The following is a 12,423-nucleotide window of genomic DNA, read 5'->3' as shown; positions in this document are numbered from 1 at the left end:
CAGAATAATGCACCCCGAGAAGTTAGCACTATGATCAAAACTGTTATGACAGCCAAATCCCAAAATGCTAGATGTCTTAGGAGCGTTTGTCACCATTGGCGATGCTGATGTGCAACGCAAGAAAGGCAAAAGCTTTGGGCAAACACATGAAAACATTGAGAGTCTTAAAACTGCGGAGAATGTTTATATCTGCATGTCAGTTTTACATAATAGAATCATTGAGACAGGATATAATTAAACTTCATACCAGCAACATTTATGGAAGTGAAAATTAAGAACAATAGTAGTACAATTAGCATGCATGGAATTGGAAAAAGCCATATTGATGTGAACTCGTTAGTAATCTTTTTCTTTACTAATGAAATTAGGACAAGGAGCTGAACTTGGTCTTTTATTACTTCAAGGATGACAGCATCAACCGTCAATAGAAGGCCACAACCACCAAAAGTTCTAATTGTATTTGCTGTTATTTTTGTTATATATATGAATCTGACGCAAGATGGTCAATTAGAAGGTATCAGTTTACCTCTTTACGAACTTTCACTCTCATTCGATGACAATTTTAAAGTGTTCGCTGGCTCCAAGTTAAGCACCATCCTTCCTCTACAACATCCACTTTCAGAAACATCAAATTTCAAAAGTCGGTATACTATATCATAAACTTAAGCTCATACATATAATAAAAGCACAAGCTTCCTTTGAAACATACAAAGACATCTAAAAATGAAATTTGTACTTTTTAAAGTTATTACGCATACATGGATAATCTCAATTGTTGGTACATCCTTCATTCGGTGAATATAATTTCGTTCCTTAGGAATCTGCATATAGGAAAGAACACCATCAGTCCAAATTAATGAAACTATAGTAAAATGATGTTTGAAGCCACTACTCTAGGAAAAAAATAAGAAATAAAATCCTCTAGTTCCACAATCAAATGTCCTAGTTCCAATTTCCCTTGCAGTCTAAATACAATTTGCATAACCAACAATCAATTATCCAACAACACAATGGTAAATACCTCTTTAATTATCTGAAGATATTGTGGATCTAGATTTACCTTTGGATCCTGCTTGAGGTTTGCTTTTGCTCCAGTTTCACATTCATGTAGGGAAGTCTTATTTATGCATGAATCACCATTCGGTCACTTTACCTAAAAGTTACTGCCTTTTTATAGCCTAGAAAAATCTTTCTTCCTCCCTAGTATTTTCATGTGCATAAGAGGATTTTTTCCAAGAGCTTCAAGTTTTACTTGTTGATGGCCTTCAAATGAGTTTGCATAGTCCATTTACTGTGTATATTTAGACAGAAATGTATGGAAGAACAAATGGTCTTAAAATGAATCAAACCTTGATAAATTATAGTTCACAAAGATTGAGTGATTACAGGCTTAGAATTAAAAAACAGACCTGATAATTATATATTCATCTCCGCAATTTTTCCCACAGACCTAACTTAGTGGTCAATCTTAATTAGATCAATGCAAGTAATTTCAATAAGTTGCCTTTTAATAGTAGAACTACAGTATCATATGCATGCCAAAAAAATTCTACCGCACAAGGTAGCCTAATTAGACTCTTCATCGCATCAACTTTTTAAAAATTCACAACATTTATAATTAAGCATGCATTTTATGCTAAGGGCAAGGCACAATGAGAAACTGAAAAGAACTAACGACGCATTACATTTACCATGAAAGTTGAAAGTGATATCCATTTACAGTAACTTTTTCTTTGTATTTTCTCCTCCATCTCCTCTTCCTTTGGCTTGCATTTTTTTTTTTTTCATTTTCTTCTTGTGGCGGCTGCACCTTGGCTTTAAAGTAGCAGTCAATGCCCCTTATTGGGTGCCTACCTTTTACTTGACATAATTTATAGCTAAATTTCCGTCAGTGCTTCTCATAGGTATGTACCAGGGTATATAAATTCAAACACGCATGTGAAAATAAGTAAGAAACAATCCAAACGAAAAGGGGGTGATCCAATATGGACAAGCCTTTACATACCAAATGATCAAGAACTTGTAAGGATATAACTCACATCAATCAGCCACATACAGTTTTTTGGATTCTTTCCAGTTTCAAATTAAGAAATAAAGTCTTTTGAAAGCGTATGATCCAAAAAGAGGTTAGCATAGTCTGTCTTCTCAATGATTTCCGTCATCACACCTTTAACTTCTTGAAACCCAAGACTTTAACTTCCTCTGTATGATCCACAGTATTGCATTTGCTCCTTAGGTTTGCATCTGCTGTTATTTCTATGGTGAAGGCAGTTTGCACTCTCAATACCCTCAATCATAGAGGAGGAGGAAGTAGAGAATAACTATCCAAAGTTTCTATTCTTATGATCTGCTTGTCAAGAGATTATGATAAATGACACAAAACAATTGTTGTACATTTCTCTTTAATGCATTTCTTGGTCCTACATATCCTATTCTGTGAGATCAATAAATACCCCTCTATGTGTAGAAAGTAAGGGCAAAAAATGACTTAAACTCCTGTCAAGAAAAGAAAGCATAGAAGCAGTGCATCCAAAACAACTTTATTGACAATTTTAAGACACCTCATTCAAAAGAAATGCCTAGCAAACATGTGCACTATTCTATTAATGGGTCCTCACTGGTCACTTCACTTTTCTTTTGTCTTTGAAGGCTGAACATCTAAAAGGTATACAAATCGGCCAGAAGAGCATCATATGCAGAAATACTAAATAAACCAAGCAAGAGGCCAAAAATTAGAATTGAATCTGACGGGAAGGAGTAGTAGAGGAAAGGCAACCACCAAAAGTGGAGTTCCATAGAAAGAAGGAGACAAATATAAGCAGAGAACCAAAAATCGAAGGGTGACCAAAAAGAAGAGGTAAATAATATATTCTTACATATTCATACAATGAAATTGAATAGAAAAAAAAAGGAACTAACCTCTGCTGCAAATTGTTCTTTTCTAGAATGGATTTCTTCTTCGATTTTGACAGAGTCAGTGGATCCGAAACTATGCTGAGCACACGTCTCTTCCACTGTAAGCATAAGCATGAGAAGAAGGGAGAAATTTTAGAATGGTATGAAAGCTGATGGAAATGAGTGGATTAGAGATCAGTTAGAGAAAAGGCCATGAATAGTCCCTTATGTACGGGACTGGGCCTAAAATGATCCCGAACTATACATTTACCGATTTCAATCCTTTAACTATTTAAAAACTTATCAAATTTAGTCTCTGTCTATTTATTTATACAAATAGCGTACAAACTCATAAACCTTCGTGAGATTAATCATTAAACTATTTCTCAGACCTATATTTCTCTCTTCCTGCTTCTTTTTCCTCGAGTTCCTCTTGTTAAAAAAAAAAAGAGCATTCTAAAGACTGGTGTCGCTCTCGAGTCTCTAAAATTCGAAAAGAAAAACTCAGACACAAAATTTCTGTCACCATTCTTCTCAAACACTACTAAAAAACTGGTAAAAATCGACGGAAAAAAATCGATGGAAAAAACCGACGGAAAGACCGACAGATTCTGTCGGTTTTTTCAATAATTTTTTTAAATCTTTTGTTTTTTTAAGAAAACCGACGGACTGTGTCGATTATTTTTTGCACAAAAATGCGCGAAAAAATATAATTATTTATTATATTATTTTCTAAAATAAACCGATGGAGTCCACGATTTTATTTTTTTTTGTATAAAAAAACGATGGAGACGGAGTCCGTCTATTTTTAGAGCAAAAAAATAGTATAAATTAAATCAATGTAAGTATATGAACAAAAAATATCAGTGGCCTAGTGATAAAGCTCTTTAATGCCAAGGAACATACCCGGGTTTGACTCCAAGTTCCTACATTTCATTCTTTAATTTTTTATTTTTTTAAAAAAAATCGACGTGAGACCGTCAGTTTTTTTTTTAAATTTTTTTTTAACAAAACCGACGGACTGGGTTGGTTTTAACCGACGCACTCCGTCAGTTACGAAACGCGAGAGAGAACTTGAGGAAAAAAGTTGAGGTTAAAGAATGAACTTGAGGAAAAAAAGAAGCGAGGAGAGAGAATATAGTGTCGAGAAATGGTTTAACGATTAATCTCACAAAGGTTTATGAGTTTGTACGTTGTTTGTATAAAAAAATAGATGGAGATCAAATTTGATAAGTTTTGGATAGTTAAAGGACTAAAACCGGTAAGTATATAATTAAGGGACCATTTTAGACCTACTCCCATAGATTAAAAAGCCAAAAACACCCATTAGTAAATATGATATTCCCAAAGTACCCTTGTTCGTCCATGTTCGCCCCACCCAACTATGGTTTATATATATTATATAATATTACTAGCAAACTATGCCCGTGCGATACACGGGGTCCAACATGATTAATTTGGTTACTCAATTTAGTTAGTCTTTATGGTTTGTATATTTTGTAAAGGATACTGGGATTCTCCTTAGTGAGTCTTCATATTTTTTTTCTTTTCCTCTTATTTTTCCCCTTAATTTCTCAATTGTTGTTAAAATTTATCTTATTTTAATTATGTCCGCTACTTTTTATATATAGTAAGTTGACAATTCAAATATCCTACATGTCAAGTTTATAATCACAAGATTCAAAGGATATTTTATCATACAATACACATTTTTAATTTAGAACCACAAGATTCAAAAGTCTATCTTTATTTCTTAAACTCCGATATGCCAAATGAAGGAAATGAAAAGACAATTGAGACATTACCGACACGTGGGGGACCTAAAAAGTAAACACACAAGAGGTAGTATTAATGTTAAACTTTTAAAATGTACACATGTTAGTCCCAGCTTAGAGTATAATTTGAGTTATTTTTTATACAACTTATTGTTGTTATGTTGGTCCACCTTGGGCGTTTGTTGTTAAATAAAAAAATTTGTCTTATTTTGGTTATGTCCACCTCTTTTTATATATAGTAAGTTGACAATTCAAATATCTTACATGTCAAGTTTATTATCACAAGATTCAAAGGATATTTTATTATATTATACACATTTTTAATTTAGAACCACAAGATTTGAAAGTCTATCTTTATTTTTTAAACTCCTCCAGTCAAATGTAGACACTTAAATTGAGACAGACGGAGTATATGCCAAATGAAGGAAATGAAAGGAGAATTAAGACACTGCGGACCCGTGGGGACTTAAAAAGTAAACACACAAGAGGTAGAATTAATATTTAACTTCTGAAATATACACATATTAGTTCCTACTTAGAGTACAATTCCAGTTGCTTTTTGTAGAACTTATTGTTGCTGTGTTTGTCCACCTTGGGCGTTATATAATAGAAATAAAATAATATAATAAGAAAATGTAGAATGAAAAAATAGACATATATTTTTAGTAATGTGGCCAAGTAATATGGGACGAAGGATTCATTTATTAATTCTTAAAAAACATGAAAAGTCAAATATAGTAATGTGATCAAATAATATGGGACGAAGGGAGTATTTCTTTTATTAATTCTTAAATAACATGAAAACTCAAGTAATGTGGTCAAGTAATATGGGACGAAGTTCTTTTATTAATTCTTAAATAACGTGAAAAGTCAAAAGTGCACAGAGAAAATATATATGTGTCGAAGAAGCAAGAACATGAAAAGTCAAAAGTGAACAAGTAAAAGTGCATTGAGAAGAGAATAAATATTCAGTACTATAACTTATGTCCACATGGGATTTATTAATTCTTAAAGAACATGAAAAGTCAAAAGTGAACAAGTAAAAGTGCACGGATAAAATAAATTTGTGTCAAAGAATTAAAATTGAATTGCATACGTCTATACATGAGAAGAAAATAAATATTCAGTAAGAACGTAAAAAATCAAAAGTAAACAAATAAAAATGCACGGAGGTAAAATATAAATAAAATAAAATAAAATAATAACCAAATAGTTTTGTCTATGATAACCACGTGGCCAAAATGATGAGATCAAATGGGCCAGGAAAGCATGCAACTTATAGAAAATGTCATAACATTGGCTCTGCAATTACTAATATGCCCTTGTTCATCCATGTTAGTCCCTCAAAACTCTCATTTCTATAGAATAGAGATATAAATAAATATATATTATTATTATTATTATATTATTACTAGCAAACTATGCCCGTGCGATGCACGGAGTCCAACATGATTAATTTGGTTACTCAATTTAGTTAGTCTTTAAGGTTTGTATATTTTGCAAAGGATACCGCGATTCTCCTTAGTGAGTCTCCATATTTTTTCTTTTCTTTTCGTCTTCTTTTTCCCCTTAATTTCTCAATTGTTGTTAAAATTTGTCTTATTTTGGTTATGTCCGCCTCTTTTTTTATTTAATAAGTTGACAATTCAAATATCCTACATATCAAGTTTATAATCACAAGATTCAAAGGATATTTTATTATATTATATACATTTTTAATTTAGAACCATAAGATATTCTATCTTTATTTCTTAAACTCCGTGTTTAGTCAAACGTAGATACTTAAATTGAGACAAAAGGAGTATGTGCCAAATGAAGGAAATGAAACGACAATTGAGACACTGCGGACACGTGAGGACTTAAAAAGTAAACACACCAGAGGTAGTATTAATGTTAAACTTCTGAAATGTACAACATGTTAGTCCTGCTTTAGAGTACAATTTCAGTTGCTTTTTGTACAACTTATTGTTGCTGTGTTCGTCCTATTGGGCTGAAACGGCCCAAAGATACTCTTAACATGATGTGATATTGTCCGCTTTAGGCCAAACCCGCACGGTTTTCTCCAAAAGGCCTCATATCATTAAGAGCATTCAACTCCTTATAAGTGGCTCCTTTTTATTTTCAGCTACCAATGTGGTACTTTGTTCGCACACCCAACAATCTCCCCCTCGAACTAAGTTCCACGTGGCTCATTATCATACCACAAGTCAGAGATTCAACATGTTTGTGTGCCACCTACACTGTCAGAGTATTTACGGTCACCGAAGCACAAAGGCTGTGAATGCGTCTTCAAAGCTACGGGTAAAAGTCGTAAACCGGCCCACAGACGGGCAAAGGCACTAAGCCGGGTCCCATGCCACACTCCGCCATCTTCATACTTGTCCCGCCAAACCATTGGCTCTGATACCAGTTTGTTGGGAAGAAACAAGCAATAACCAAATTGCACGACGAGATAACAGCGGAAGAAATACTCAAGTCGAAGCTTCCCACACTATTTGAACCAAGATAAGACAATAAACACTAGCACAAATGGAAATCCAGGCAGCAGCTATACCAACAATAAAATAGCAAAATAAACAAAAATAAATCAATTGCAAGAGACACAAAATTTACGTGGTAAAACCCCTTCAAGGTGAAGAGGAAATATCCACGGGACCTCCGGCCCGCAAAAGCTCCACTATAATCAACAAGAGTTACAACAATGTTCTCCAAATGGCTAAAACAACAAAGCCAAGCACGATGCAACAATACATAAAAGATAGCACCAAAACTAGCGAAGAAAAGAGAGAAATCACCACAAAAAATGAGCTACTATTCTTACTCGAAAACTGGAGCTACAGATCACAAAATCCGATCTCTACCGTTGAAATCGAAGAACCAGATGTTGAGAACCCCTAGTTCAAATTTCAGCACGATCCAATAGTGAACGAATCGGGAAACACAATTTAAAGCGGACTGCTGTAGCAGAAAATTTCTGAACGAAAATCTGCTTTCGCTCTCACGTTTTTCCCTCTATATGGCTGCTATGAATTCACTCTTGTGTTCTCAAAATAAGACCTAAATTGATCCTATATATAGATGAAATTTTGGGCAAAATTGGCCTGGTCCAAATTGGATTAGGTTTTATTAATCCAATTCCACATAGGAAGGGAAAACCCAAAAACCTAATTGGATTGGGTTTTATTAATCCAATTCCATATGTAGGAAGGAAAACCCAAAAACCTAACAATTCTCCTCCCGACTATATGGAGGAAACCGCCATCCTTGCCGATCAAGCAACACTCTAAATCTAGACTCGCACCAAGCCTAGGACAACTTTGAATGAATGATATCTTCACAACGTAGAGAAAAGATTTCATCAAAATCAACTCTCTTTTTTCCGATTAAACCCTCGACAACCAATCTAGCCTTGTACCGTGAACCGGGTTACCATCTTCATGTTTCACCCTAAAAACCCACCTGTTTTTCAAAGCTTTTCTATCTTTAGGAAGTTTAACCAGATCAAATGTATGATTATCATGCAAGGATTTAATCTCATCTTGCATATCATCAAACCACCTTTCTTTTTCTTCACTATCCATGGCCTCATCAAAACTTTCAGGTTCTCCCCATCAGTTAAGAGTACAAACTCATTGGGAGAATAATGAGATGAAGGTACTTTCTCTCTAATAGATCTTCTGAGAGAACTCTCTGAACATCAATAACAACTGGTTGCTGACCAACCACATCATCTTCCACTGGAGCATCAACAACATCATGCTGGTCATTCTGAACATGATCACTATCTTCATTATCAACTTGATCTTTATTATTTTGAAGATTTTCTTCAGGTGCAATAGTCACAGAACTAGGGTCAACATCAACTAAGCTCTTATTGCTCCGAGAATCAACCTTCTCGCTTTGTCAAAATCTTCAATTATGCGTCTTCAAAGAACACAACATCACGAACAAGTTTCTTCTCAACTGGATCATAGAAACGATAGCCAAATTCGTCTTGACCATAACCAATGAAGATACATTGCCTAGTTTTAACTTCCAGCTTTGACCTCTCATCCTTAGGAACATGCACAAAGGCCTTACACCCGAAGACTCTCAGATGAGCATAAGAGACATCCTTATCAAACCAAACTCTGTCGTGGACATCACCATCCAAAGCAACAAGAGAGATAAATTGATAACATAAACAGCAGTATTAAGTGCTTCTACCCAAAATGAATCTGGCAACTTAACATCTGAAAGCAAACATCTAACCCTCTCAACTAGAGTTTTGTTCATCCTCTCTGCTAAACCATTTAACTGAGGAGTCTTTGGAGGAGTTTTCTGATGCCGAGTACCCTGCTGTCTACAATAATTATCAAAGGGACCAATGTATTCACTACCATTATCTGAGCGGATGCATTTTAGTTTCTTCCCTGTCTGTCTTTCAACCAAGGCCTGAAAAGTCTTGAACACATCAAGTACTTGATCCATGGACTTCAAAGGAAATACCCAAAGTTTACGAGAATGATCATCAATAAAAGACACAAAGTAAAGTGCACCACCACGAGAGCTTACTTTAAAAGGACCACACAAATCGAATGTACCAACTCCAAAAATCCGGTTTTCTTTGAAGGCGAATGAGGACGTGAAAAGAAACTCTTTTCTATTTCCCCGCTAAGCAATGAACACATCTCTTTAACTTTGCTTGTTTCACTCCAGAAAGCAAATTCTTCTTAGCCAAGTTATCAATCCCCTTCTCGCTCATATGACTCAGCCTTCTATGCCATAATTACGGTGATATCATTCTCCACCAAATTTACTGAGTCACCACAAATGGAGCCCTGAAATAAGTACAAGTCAGACATCTTGTAACCTCGAGCCATAACCATTGAACCTCTAATTAGCTTCCACTGGCCACCACCAACGGTTTGATCATAACCCTCATCATCAAGTTTTCCTACAGAAATTAAATTCAGCCGAATGTCTGGAGCATGCTTGACATTGATAAGAACCAACTTCGAACCGTTCTTACTTTTCAAGCAGACTGTGCCAATACCAAGTACCTCAACCTCACTATCATTGCCCATTCGTAAATTTTTAAAATTACCCGGAGTATAAGAAGAAAATAATTCCTTCTTTGGCGTGACATGAGAAGTGGCACTTGAATCCACAAACCAGGTAGACTCATCACAAACAAGATTGATATCATTTTTAGCACGAGCAACAAGAAGATCATTTTCAAAGAACAACAGCAACACGATTTTCATTATCGCCTTCTTTCTTTTGCTTTTTCTGGTCTCTCTTAAACTTGTAGCAATGTTTCTTGATGTGCCCTTTCAATTGACAATAGTCACATGTAAGAGTCTTGTACCTGGAGGATCTTGACTTGCTTCTACTTTTGCCTCGTCATTCGACCTGCGAAGTTACTTCTCCCCCGTCTTCGTAACCAAAACATCGGAGTGTGAAATTGAAGAAGACGACGCTCGAGATCTTCTTCTCATCTCTTCATTCAAAACATCACTTTTAGCATATTCCATGGTTACACCATCACTGGGAGCGAATTAGTCAAAGAAACTCAAGAGTTTCCCAAGAGTCCGGCGCAGTATTAAGAAGCCAAAGTCCCCGTATTTCTTCATCAAACTTGACACCCATTCCAGACATACTGATCAAGACACCGAAAATCATTGATATAATTAGAAATAGGGCTTCCTCTTTATATCTAATATTCATCAATTGTTTCGAGGGAACAACTTATTATTGCCGCCTTTTGAAGCATAAAGTGTCTCGAGCTTTTCCCACAAGCTTTTAGCATTTGTCTCATTCACAATATGATTTCGAACATTATCTTCAACCCATTGTCTAATATAGCCACAAACCTGTAAGTGCTCAAATTCCCAATCCTCATCTTTAATAGACTCGGGTTTCTTAAAAGCGAACGCAGGTAAATGCAACTTCTTGACAAATAGAAGATCTTTCATCTTGCTTTTCCAAATATGGTAATTACTGCCATTTAAACAAACCATCTTGCTCATATTTTCCTCCATCATTCAAATAGACAATCAACAAAACCAAATACAACCACAAGCTCTGATACCAGTTGTTGGGCTGAAACGGCCCAAAGATACTCTTGACATGATGTGATATTGTCTGCTTTGGGCCAAGCCCGCACGGTTTTCTCCAAAAGGCCTCACATCATTAAGAGCATTCAACTCCTTATAAGTAGCTCCTTTTTATTTTCAGCTACCAATGTGGTACTTTGTTCGCACACCCAACACGTCCACTTGAGAGTTTGTTGTTAAAAAATAAAAAAAATTGTCTTATTTTGGTTATGTCCGCCTCTTTTTATATTTAGTAAGTTTACAATTCAAATATCCTACATGTCAAGTTTATAATCACAAGATTCAAAGGATATTTTATTATATTATACACATTTTTAATTTAGAACCACAAGATTTGAAAGTTTATCTTTATTTCTTAAACTTCATGTCTAGTCAAACGTAGACACTTAAATTGAGACAGAGGAAGTATATGCCAAATGAAGGAAATGAAAAAGGACAATTAAGACACTGCGGACCTGAGGGGACTTAAAAAATAAACACACAAGAGGTAGAATTAATGTTCAACTTTTGAAATGTACACATGTTGGTCCCTGCTTAGAGTACAATTTCAGTTGCTTTTTATACAACTTATTGTTGTTGTGTTCGTCCACCTTAGACGTTTATATATAAGAAGAAAAATATAGAATAGAAAAATAGACATATATTTTTAGTAACGCGGCCAAGTAATATGGGATGAAGGGAGTACTTCATTTATTAATTCTAAAAGAACGTAAAAAGTCAAGTATAGTAATGTGGCCAAGTAATATGGAACGAAAGGAGTACTTCATTTATTAATTCTTAAAGAACGTGAAAAGTCAAGTAATATGGGACGGAGGGAGTACTTCATTTATTAATTCTTAAATAACATGAAAAGTCAAAAGTGAACAAGTAAAGGTGCACGAAGGAAATAAATATGCGTCGGAGAATTAAAATTGAAGTGCATGCATGTATACATGAGAAGAGAATAAATATTCAGCAAGAACGTGAAAAGTCAAAAGTGAACAGAGGAAATAAATATGTGTCAGAGAATTAAAATTGAAGTGCATATGTGTATACATAAGAAGAAAATAAATATTCAGTACTATGACATATATTTACGTGGGATTTATTAATTCTTAAAAAACGTGAAAAGTTAAAAGTGCACAGAGGAAAAAAATTGTGTAGAAGAATTAAAATTGAACTGCATACGTCCATACATGAGAAGAGAATAAATATTCAGCAAGAACGTGAAAAGTCAAAAGTGAACAAGTGAAAGTGCACGGAGGAAATAAATGTGTCGAAGAATTAAAATTGAAGTGCATACGTTTATACATGAGAAGGGAATAAATATTAAGTCTTTTGACATATGTACGTGGAATAAAAAAATAGTTGGATAAAGTGTCAAATTATATGAAACATAAATGATTTATTGCGTGTATAATTTGTAAAGCTTTTGGTACAAGTATTTGATGTTGTGTTGGTCCTCTTTAGAGGCTTACAGTTGGGTGGTACATGTTCGCCCCACCCAACTGTGGTTTATATATATTATTCCGAGAAGACAGAGGAGTATGTTGAACATGCGAGGAAGATTTTCAATGGAGTTTCGTTGATTTGGGAATTCAGTAGTAATATTATTTTTGGATTAGAACTATATTTCTCTATATGAAATATGAAAGAGATCAGGAAGCAGAAGAGTT

At 34.7% G+C, this 12,423-nt stretch overlaps 2 long non-coding RNA genes across 4 annotated transcripts in view; one reads left to right on the top strand and one right to left on the bottom strand.

The window, feature by feature from the left end:
* The window catches only part of LOC132030966 (uncharacterized), a 41,278-nt gene that overhangs the window by 11,599 nt on the left and 17,256 nt on the right, over window positions 1-12,423 (top strand). The gene's annotated exons all lie outside the window — the stretch shown is intronic.
* On the bottom strand, window positions 567-2,909 carry LOC132030965 (uncharacterized). Of its 3 annotated transcripts, none has more exons than XR_009408141.1 (3): window positions 1,692-2,909; window positions 759-821; window positions 567-615 (listed from the first exon to the last, which is right to left on the bottom strand). It is a non-coding gene; the product is annotated as an uncharacterized LOC132030965 (long non-coding RNA). The 3 variants fall into 3 exon arrangements; XR_009408143.1 differs by having other exon boundaries at window positions 567-603; XR_009408142.1 differs by having other exon boundaries at window positions 569-615; window positions 1,061-2,909.

Source organism: Lycium ferocissimum, chromosome 9 (genome assembly GCF_029784015.1).
Source record: "Lycium ferocissimum isolate CSIRO_LF1 chromosome 9, AGI_CSIRO_Lferr_CH_V1, whole genome shotgun sequence".
NCBI lineage: Eukaryota > Viridiplantae > Streptophyta > Magnoliopsida > Solanales > Solanaceae > Lycium > Lycium ferocissimum.
Note: the sequence above shows the minus strand (reverse complement) of the source record. Positions and strands in the feature narration are given on the sequence as shown.